Raw genomic sequence first — 10,695 nt, 5'->3', positions numbered from 1 at the left:
GGAAGTTGGGTTTTCAAGGGGCCTCTTTTATATGCTCCATTATAATAAAAACTAGATTAAAGTCGGTGTATTGCACCTCGCCATGAGCAAATGAAAGCGTGTGATAAAAATGATGTTTCAAGCAGAGCTCCCCCATCATGAGGTGTGTTTGTGTTCCTTCCTCTTTTAAAAAAAAAATGAAGTGACACGCACACACAGATGCTCGTTTCCTCACATTGCTCGAAAACAAATGACATGATGGCTCCTCGACGAGGCCGGTTTGAGCAGCCATGTGGGTTTTTTATGACAAAACAAGTGGGACGTGTAGAGCTTGATTTTAAACATCAATGACTTTAATTAGTGTCATTCCACAATCACCAATAATGGTGGTGAGGCGCGCAGGGCCGCCCGGCTGTCAGCCACGCAGATCTGCGGCGAGGTAGGGGGCTCTTGACAAGATAAGACCTGAAATCAGCGAGCCTGAAGGAACACCACCTGAACAAGAGTGCTGATGAAAATGACTCTACTGTCGGCTCGCGCAGGAAACAACTGAAGAGCTGTTCACACGTCTTAGGGTGAAACAAGCCAACAAACGCAAGTCGCACTACACCGGATAATTCCCCAGCACTTGTAGCGCGGAGGAAATGGAATACTTCCCTTTGTATTTAAATGATGCGTTTAAGTCTTTGGATCTCTGGTGAAGAATGAGAGAAGAAGAAAACAACGGGTGTTTTACAAGGAAACAGGCGACTCCAAGCCTGTTTGAGGAGAAAACAACTCGGCCTCTCGCGTCAACAAATCCCATTGAAAGAGCAAAAACATTGATGTGTTAGTCTCTAGGTTGCCTCTTCAGAAGTTTGCATGATTTACTTAGTTGTCATGAAAATACTGTTTCAGACATTTTGATCGTATTCAATGATCCTCATCAGCAGATGGAGCTGAATGACGCAGAGAGAGATTTGAAGCCAAAAAAGAGAGCCTTAAAGTGCTGAGACCAAAAATGAATTGAACATTTAAATTCCTCAACTGTGTCGGCTAATGAGAACCACATGATGTGAGCTTCATTCATTAATTCATTAATGAATTCATTTGTTTATTATCCCAGGTGGGGAAACTTAGCTCCCAGTCAGGTGCACATAATAACAGAAAACAACACAGTAAATTGCAAAGCTAGATTTAGTACCCTGTGGTTGAATGCCTCCCTCGACCACTGCGGGTTCAGTCTACATACTATATATATTTGTTTACAGACTAATATGAGGTCACTGTGATCTTTAACCTCTGAAATCTCATCAGTTAATCTTTGAGTAAAACTGACAACGGTTCACAATTTGACGATACTCCCTAAAGGCAGACTTGAGATATCATGTTTTATAATAAGAGTAAGAATAAGAATAGGAATGTAAAAATACAGATATGTTCATAAAAAAGTAGCTCAACTAATTCCTGCAATCTGGGAGGTGAAATTACTCAAGTAAATATGCGAAAATAAAAGATTTATTGCACAAAGGAGAACAAAAGTAGTGTCTACTTCTATTGCACTTATAACAGGGTGAGTTCAATATCTGGCCCGAAGGTCGGGATTCAAACTCACGGTGTGGCACAGCTACTAAATGGACCTTGAGGGCAGAATCTTCTATTGTTGAATTTCAATTCATTCAGTCTGGAACTTAAGTAAATTAGCTGAATATTTAAATGTAAAGTTTCATATTTGTATAAAAGTAACTCCCATGGCAGCTGGGCACTGTAGAGTTTATCAAACAATACACAAACAAATTAAAAAGTTTATTTGTTTGGGACTATTTTCAGGCGCGGATTAATATATCTTGTCTAGTGAGTATAGCAGACAACAGAACAGTGTACGGGGGATTGAAAAAAGATGAAGTACAGTGAGTGTGTGATTGTTTGTGTGTGTGTGTGGGGGGGGGGGGGGTAATGATGGAACTTGAACATGAGGCGCACTGATGATTTTTTAATCGTTTTTGGAAAATAAGGGAGCTTTTCGGCTCAGAGGAATGAGATGTATCAGGCTCCGGACACCTAGAAAAACTTGTTTGTATTCATTTGTTATTCATCATTAATTTCTGACTTTATGGGATTTGTGGACAATAAGAATAATGCATTATATTATCGTCCTCATCCTTTAAAGAGATTCAGGGATTTGCTTCAATTCAAATGTCTGGATGACCTTGGTTGAAGCCCACTTTACAATGGCTGCTCTCTGGTAAGGTGCGATTCACTCAGTCAGGGCTGGGGGAGGGCAGAATCGGCAGTACACAATATATACGTGCGCGCGTGTGTGTGTGTGTGTAGGGGGGTTTAAGTGTGGGCTGTGTTTTGAGCTTTGGCTGCCTTGTGGAAAAAGAAGATAGTGTTCTCACAATGCCTGGTTTCAATTTCCTCCATTCTGACAGCCCATTTCATTCAATGCAACTTGAATGAAGGCGGCTGCTGTGCGGAGTCGACACTGTAAACATCAACACATCACGTTCAGATCAAATGTCGCCCCGTAAAGCCGTGACCTCTAGCAAAAGCCAGGGCACGCTACAAAAGGTGCCACGGTGTCCTACATTATCATTTACAACAATCACAACAAGGTGGCCGCAACATGATTTAAACACAACCAGCGGTGAAGTCACGCCGAACGGTGTGAGCGAGGCTGGGCGAGAGAGATGAGGAGAACGCTCAAGCGCAGTGGTGACACTCATTGAATTACATGTTGACAGCTCTGTGTTAGTGAAGAGATGAAAGCAAAATGAGATTTTCAAAAGTGAATATGGGGAATGACGGTATTTCTTTCTCCACATTGTCAAACTTGACAGTGCTATTACCATCACTATAACATCCGGTGCTGGCATATGGTTTTCAGTTAACAGGAATCAGCTCCCTCGCTTGAATATTGATTGTGTTTCAGGCAAGAGGGCGACTTACAGTACCAAACATTTTAAAAGGCAGGTAATCAGACTGAAATTACAACCGTTTGAGGATGGAAGGAGGGTGGAGACAAGTAGGAAGAAAAGTTGCAGATCAAAACCAACAATTTAATAGATAGAAGACATAGGCTGCTGTGTGTTTAAAAAAAAAAAAATTTACAAAGAGATTCAAAAAGATTTCATTTGGAACCGGGCTAAAATATTCATCTTTGAGGGGGGAAAGAAAAAAAAGATAAATGGATTTTCAGGGCAGGTATAGATAAACGATAATTGCCAATCTGAGTGAAATAAATAAAAATGAATTAAATGTGCCAAAACATTCCAATAAAAGCTAACTTTGTAGAACTAAGGTCAAAAGATGGACCCCCTTGAGATGAGAGGCCTTTATTTGAAGGGTCCTCTCCAATGTCAATACAATTTTTTTGCCGACAAAAGATTAACATTTAACATTCTTCATCTTTTTTCTCTTTTAAAGTGTGACAGGCAATGTAATTAATAGATGAATTCATGCGTGACATTATCATATATGCAGCATTGATTTACAACAGCCTCATAAAGTATAAGAGAAGGTCCCATTATCGAAAGTATTTACTGACATTTCATAATATTTAATAATTTAGTTCTCATTTATTTGAGCATAATATATCAACCAGAGAAGTAGTGTTTAGCCATGATCAAAAAAATGGGAGCTTTTGTACGATTTATCTGATTAAATAAATTGTTAAAGATTCATAGAAAGCAAATGAAATTAAAAAGAAGACAAATATATTGTTTCAATCTATAAACCTAACGAGGAATCAAGGTTTCCAGGTAGCTTAATAGCATAATAATGATTAAACAATATAGGGAAAATGAAAAAAACCCTATTAGAAAATAAATGAGCTTAATGTTCCTTACAATGGATTAATCTCCTAAACCTAAATGAAAACCGAGGGAAGAGTACTTCATCATGAAACCATGGCAAGAATAGCTAAGAGAAAGAAAACTTTTTTTTTATAACTTACATTAAAAACTTTCATTTGCTTGTGAACTAGGGGTGAAGATAAAAAAGAAATCTCATTCTCAAGACGAAAAGACCAAGTAATCACATTATTCCTAGATTGTGTGTGGTGATATATTATCTCCTCATTAAACATTTGTGTTGGATCTCTGCTCGTCTTGGTGAGCTCACTCGTCTCTCTGGCACTGGGAATTGTCTCAGATTTGGTTTGAGCCTCCGTCGAGCCCGGAATGACAGTTCAGGAGCGAATCTGTCGGTGCATTCATTTTGACATTTCTCTCCTTGGCTACTGAAAACCATGCACACGGCACCGACTTTCGTTGTTTAGTATCGCCCAAAAAAACCTTCTGACAAACATCAACCCACTCAGCCAATGAAAGTACAGCAGAACATCCAGCCTTCACTGTCATGCGCCGGAGAAATCAGCATACTGAGCTTATCCGGTGCTGTGTTCATCACTCCAGAAAACAGGTAGGAGACGACTGAAAGACATTCAGTGTGTACGATTCCACACCGTCAACCATGCGCATCCCTTTTTTTTTATTAGTAGTTTTCCCAAGGCTTTTTTTTCTCTTCCTCACATCTGCCAGTGTTGTTATGCGGCTGCGGGTTCAAGTAATGCTCATTAAAATGTAACCGAGGACAATTCAATTGAATTCCTTCTCTTACATGTTGTTTAACTGAATGATTCCTTTTTTCTATCCCGTTGCAAATCTAGGTGCTGCATTTAGCTGCCTGCAGTAATTGCTAAATATATATTGATTCCCAAGGGAAATCACTAGAGTGTACAGTTTTTATATATATTGATAATATACTGTACGTGACCAAAATGTATGTGGACATACAACCTACGTTCTCTGTATATGACAGCTTGCATCTATTTCTATGTCAGAAAATATCCCTTGTTGAAGCCATACATTGAAGAGGTGTCGAGTGGTTGTCTTGCATGTTAAGCCTAGTTTATGTTCAGTCATCCCTGTCCTATACGTAATTTCACTGGGGTGGGGCTTCATTTCTGCTGATCCGCCTCACACAATTTTTTCTTACTTGTTATAGCTAGTGCAACATGGATTTAAATGCAGGCAAAAGTCTGCGAACAGGTCAGTTTCTACAAACTTTCTATGAGCCCTCATTAAGGGAGCATAGAGATTCCCAAATGGCTCCTAGAGGGAGATCTGTTGGAAAAACCTCCGCGAGGGGTTTCTCAAGGCAATGAAGTGCACACAGGCCTGATGCATGTGCTCCTGAGGGAAACAAGGCGGACCTAATACGGTTCTGTTGGTGTTTCTTCTTCTTTTCCTTTATGCAGCAATAGTGTTGTATTTTCTCAGTGGCGACACCTATCATTTCGCAGAAGACTGCACGGAGTATAAAAGGGAAGGGCATTAAGTTGTCGCTTAAGCTGGGACATGCCCAGGCTTGAGTAGGACCAGAGTGTGAGGCCTCCTCCAGATCCAGGGTTTTGCACCATTGTCAAATGAAGCTCTTTGTCGCATTGTCTTTGAAACAAGAAAGGGTCTTTCCCACGACTGTTGCCACAAAGTTGGAAGCATGCTATTCTCTAAAATATCATTGTATGGGGTTCCAATAGGGATTTATTGACAGGAAGTAAGGAGAAGGAAATCCAAAGTATAAAGACAGTGCTGCCGTGTATATTCAGTGGTGCTTGAATCTACTTAACTAACACATATCCCTGAAAATGACTCAAAATGTTAAACTTCTGGCCTTGCTTGACCATCTGCAAAGTTTACTCAATGTGTTGTTGCAGTTGTTCAATTCGAGCATCACATCATTATACAGGAAACATGAGCTGATCCCAGCCCTGCTTTGGCACTCCCTATTGCAGTCGCTTTAAGCTGCCAACATTTAATTCAACCCATGTTTATTTAATATATGCATCAGCTAATGCCAACCGTGGTGGAAACCGTCCATCAGGCCACAATAATTAAACTGTGAATTTGAGTTTCCCTTCTTGAGATCTAGCCTGGTTGATTTCAAATCATTGAGAAGAGACAGAAGCTTGGAAAGATATTTGTCTCTAAGCACTTGCAGCCCTGTGAGTACTGGTCAACATTGCTGCGAGCACAGTCATACAGTGCACTTGGAAGGAGGCGGTAAACAGATTGCCTACATTAGTACCAGGATATCCACCACAAATTGCTGCTGAGCCCATTATCTGATCAGATTTGACCACACATTCTTCAGTCCATCCAGCTGACAAAGACAGGACAAATGGGTAATGGGCCAGGCGGTGCTGACCTCAGACTGGGAGAGAGGTTTCCGGCACTCAGGGGCTCTTCTTTCCTCCCACTTTGGAGTTCTTAAGTCAGGTCCACAGCAGAGACTTCATGAATGAGCCTTAATGTGACAGAGAAATTGGGGATCACTTTCTCCGTCTGGCTCTGCCAACAGCCTGATGATATCGACGACTAGATGGCGTGAACGCGGGAGACTCCAAAGAGCGGATTAGAGGAGGGAGATAAGGCTATCCACTGTAATTAAGCCCTATCTCTGTACAGCCACTGAAGAAAATAAATCACCCTTCAGAGCCTGCCAGTGTTGGAATGCATGAACAATTATTCAATAATTAATCGTTATACATGCAGGCTCCAAACACTAATAGGACATATTTTAACTACAGCATTATAGCACTGTTAAATTAAATTAAGTCTGAATGCATTTAAGATCAATGTAATAGATCACCTATTCAACCTCTTTTAATCACTCTAATGTAATTGTATTAGCTCTGTTATCAAGCTTTTTATGATGTGCCCTATGTTAATTTCACATTCCGGCGATGTATAATTGAGAATGGAGATGTAGAAGGTGAGGCACAAGATATACTATTGGAAAAAAAAAATTAAGCAGGACCCTAGAGCAAGGTGCCAGTCATACTTCCGATAGAGTCCCGGTGCTGTAACGCGCCGTGCAAAACACACTGATGAGGTCAAATATGGCCTTACGAGGTATTAAAGGTTTACAGAGTGTTATCAAATCTGCAAAGCACTGCAGCTGCCTAACAACCAAATCTGAATTTACAGTATCACACATGCGTTCTCGCCACAGGCTGTAGTAAACCAAAGAAAAGCTTGGTTGACTAAAATCCTATTTTATCTTCAACCCGTTGATTGGCCACAGTGCATAAATTGCACGCTACATAATGATATTAATGTGCATTATTATAGAGAATTAAAAGAATGTAGTAATTGCAAAAGATTAAGAAATTATCACACAAACATGGAAATAGTCTAATCAACGTGTTCACGCTCAAACCTTCAAGCGTTGACAAAGTATCTTAGAGCTGTGAAGTAGCCAATTGTTTTTAGATGATGCAATGTTTTTTTTAAGCTTCAATATGCAACTAATGCTGGTAAAAATGTACACTTGAGGATTTGGTAACACAATCTGAATATATCAGCCAACCAGGACATCCCATTTGGTATGTATTGTTTTATTTATACTAGAAACTCCCTCTGTTGGGAAGGGGATGATGCATTTTATATTTTAGCAGAAGATGTAGTATAGACATAGATATGAGTTTCGCAAAGTGAAGCTTAAATAAAAAAAATTTCAATTCATGTGAACCTCATGTTTACTAAGTTTTCTTTCACATGTGAGTATATCTAACAATACTCGTAAAACTTCTCCTAAGGATTTAATTTAGGATAATTGAATCTGTTTTCATTGATAAATATGGCGCTGAAACGATTTGTTGACAAATCAATTAATCATCAAGTCCGTTTTCAAGCATTTTCACACAGTTGCTACCGCAGGATTTGCTTCTTGTCTTCGTCTTAAGTGATGGACATTAAATAATTGATTATGTTGTTTTGATGAGACAATCTGACTGAGTCACCTTTAGATTAGATTAATTGTAATGGATAATTCTCACTATTTTTTGACATTTCATTGCTTAAATCTTTAATTGATTAATCGAGGAAATGATGGGTAGATTCATCAATAAGGAAAATAATTAGTGCAGTTAGTTGCAGCTCTAGATAAATTGTTGTAATTAATTATAAACTCTACCCCATTAGCCTCTAGACATTTTGGGGTATAGGAATTAATGACAGCACCATTGCTGTTTATTTATGAAAAAACGATATGTTTGATTTGATATAAGAGACATCGAAATTGTCAATATCACAGTATGACATCATTATACATATTTTTGATGGACACTTAACGCATATTCACACTGTTTACAGCTCTCATCACAACAAGAGAAGAAAGAAAAGGGTTATGAAACCTATTCTAATTCATAAGATGTTTTTTTCTTTATTTTCATCAATTTTCCTACTAAAATCCTCATTACTTCAGGCTGTGAGACATCAATGAACCAAAAACCTAACTACATCTTTGTCAATGCAGGTAAAGAATATTTTTACATACAATGCCTCTGTACAGAAAGTCATACTTCAAGTATTTACAAATGTGTATTTTTGGGTTTCAACAATCTCCATCTTCTCCAGCAAAGCAACTGCACAGGCAGTGCACTGTATTTCTACAGTACAGCTCGTTCTGCTTCTTGCTTGATAGCAGCTTGGTTCGAGCTCTTCCAGGTCCACATTAGGCAGTCAGATGTAAAAGGATATTACACATGAATAAAACAGAAGTTCTCTTTGAAACGATGTGACATTTCCATATCAACTGGAATGAAAACACTGTGGTACCCTTGATCTGTTTATGTGAAACTGAGCCAAGCAGCGAGATACTGTGATGTTTGATGTTCTGCTGAGGGTTTGAGCCGGTCAGCCAGCTGGTGGTTAGACTGACAAACGTCTGAAATCCCCCTGAACACTGTGGTCAACAGCAACACAGACAACGCACACGGGCTGATGAGACGGAGACAGAATGAGACACAAACTGACCCGATGTGGGAAAGATCATGAGCGCCTCGGTTCTAACTGTGAGGGGTGTTTTAATATGAGCCAGATTTAGACACAAAAATAAAGGAAATAAACATGGTAAGCCTAAAATCCATCCATCCATCATCAATACAGTTTATTCTTATAGGGTCACAGGCTGGAGGGAACCAACCCCAGCTGACATGACATGGTACAACCCGGACAGGTTGCCTCCATATTTCAAGGCTTAGTCAAAGAAAGAGTGAAAAAAAAAAAGATTGTCAATATTTGGGCATCAGATCCCAGATTCTGCTCTAAATTATGTTTTTATTGTTTGGTCAGAATTAAAGCGGAACTGTAATAATTGTATTACTCTTGTAAAATGAAGCTGTTATTTATCGATGCAGCACCTTAAGACCGCAAACCGGAGCATGGGATCAAACTGAATTTTAAATTAATTCTTGCAAGGAAATATATATGTGTACATGTATGTGTTTGTAGTTGGAGTGGCTGTACAAGTCCTTTCTTCCTTTCCTTTGATGTAGACACGGAGAAGAACATCATGCTACAGCTGTCTGACTGTGCATTCATGATTAGTATGTGTATTTGATATGTGCAGAAATGTGATAGATAAATAAGGATGGATAATGTGACAGCGCTCACATCCGTTTCCACCTTCTTCCTCGTTTCCATTCTGAAAGCTCATTGATTGTTATTCAGCCGGTTGCCAGGTGCAATACCAATTACCTTAAAATGGATCACCTGCGTGTGCCAGTAGTGGACAAACATTTTGTCTTCCGTAAATAAAGTGTCTTGTCATTAAGCGTGACCCTCCTCTGTCATCATTAGTCAACATAATGAGGATAATGCACCGATTTTTTTTAGATTTTTTTTCCCCCGAGGGCCAGTGGAAACTTGAGAGTTTAAAGAGTGGTCAACCCCTTTAACGAATCTGCTTCAAGAAAGACAAATAGGAAATGCTTGTTAAGCACCAACCTAATATGGAGCAAACGCAACAGTGAGTACCGAGCTAACCTGAACAACAAAGAAGCAGTGCTAATGTTAGCAAACTTGGCTAATAGGTTTTGTGTCCAAGATGATTACAAATCTTTAAACATGATGAGATTGGAAAAAACTTATCACAATTGGTTGATGCTAATAGAGAAATAATTTTGGAGTAATAAAAAATGCTACACATAAAATGGACTCTAAATAAAGATGGACGTCTCCGTTGCCTCCCACTATTGAGAAATGAAACCAAAATATTCCCGTCACAAACGGCGGATATAATTTTGTGGCGATATTGTCGCGTGAAGCCAGAGCCTGCAGAGAAGTGGTAGAGGGATGGAGCCGCGTTATAAAGGTCCAGCTGATATATGAGCTTGAACAATTGCAAATAAGTCTTGGCTGTCAATCATGATTTCCCAAATGTTTACATCATCAAATACCTGATTCAAACCAAAATTACATGAGAATAACCACTCGGACATGGATTACATCAATATGATAAGGACTGGCTAAAACAACAGAAACTATCTTTGGGAAATATGTGTTTGACTTATACTTTGACTTTTAGTTTGGTCCATGTCCCATCGACGAACATGGAGGAGGCAGGATTTAGTACCTATACTGCAGCCAACCACCAGGGGGAAATTAATATGCTTTGGTTTGACTCTTGCGGAGCAGTCCTGTTGTCTATTTTGGTATGGACACATGTGGTATATACATGTACAGGATAACATTCTCAGTCAATAACACACAACAGCTTGAGTTTCAGGCTGCTAGTTTTCAGTCAACAGTTGCCATTGAACAACTGCATTTGATGGCTTGAGGCTTTGATGCCATTTCAATTTACATTTCCAAAATAAAAAATTGAAAAAGAATAATTAGGTGCATTGCTGTTATATGTTCTCCCACAAAATGTCACAGGCCTTCA

The sequence above is a fragment of the Platichthys flesus genome, chromosome 16 (assembly GCF_949316205.1).
Source record: "Platichthys flesus chromosome 16, fPlaFle2.1, whole genome shotgun sequence".
Lineage (NCBI taxonomy): Eukaryota > Metazoa > Chordata > Actinopteri > Pleuronectiformes > Pleuronectidae > Platichthys > Platichthys flesus.
Note: the sequence above shows the minus strand (reverse complement) of the source record.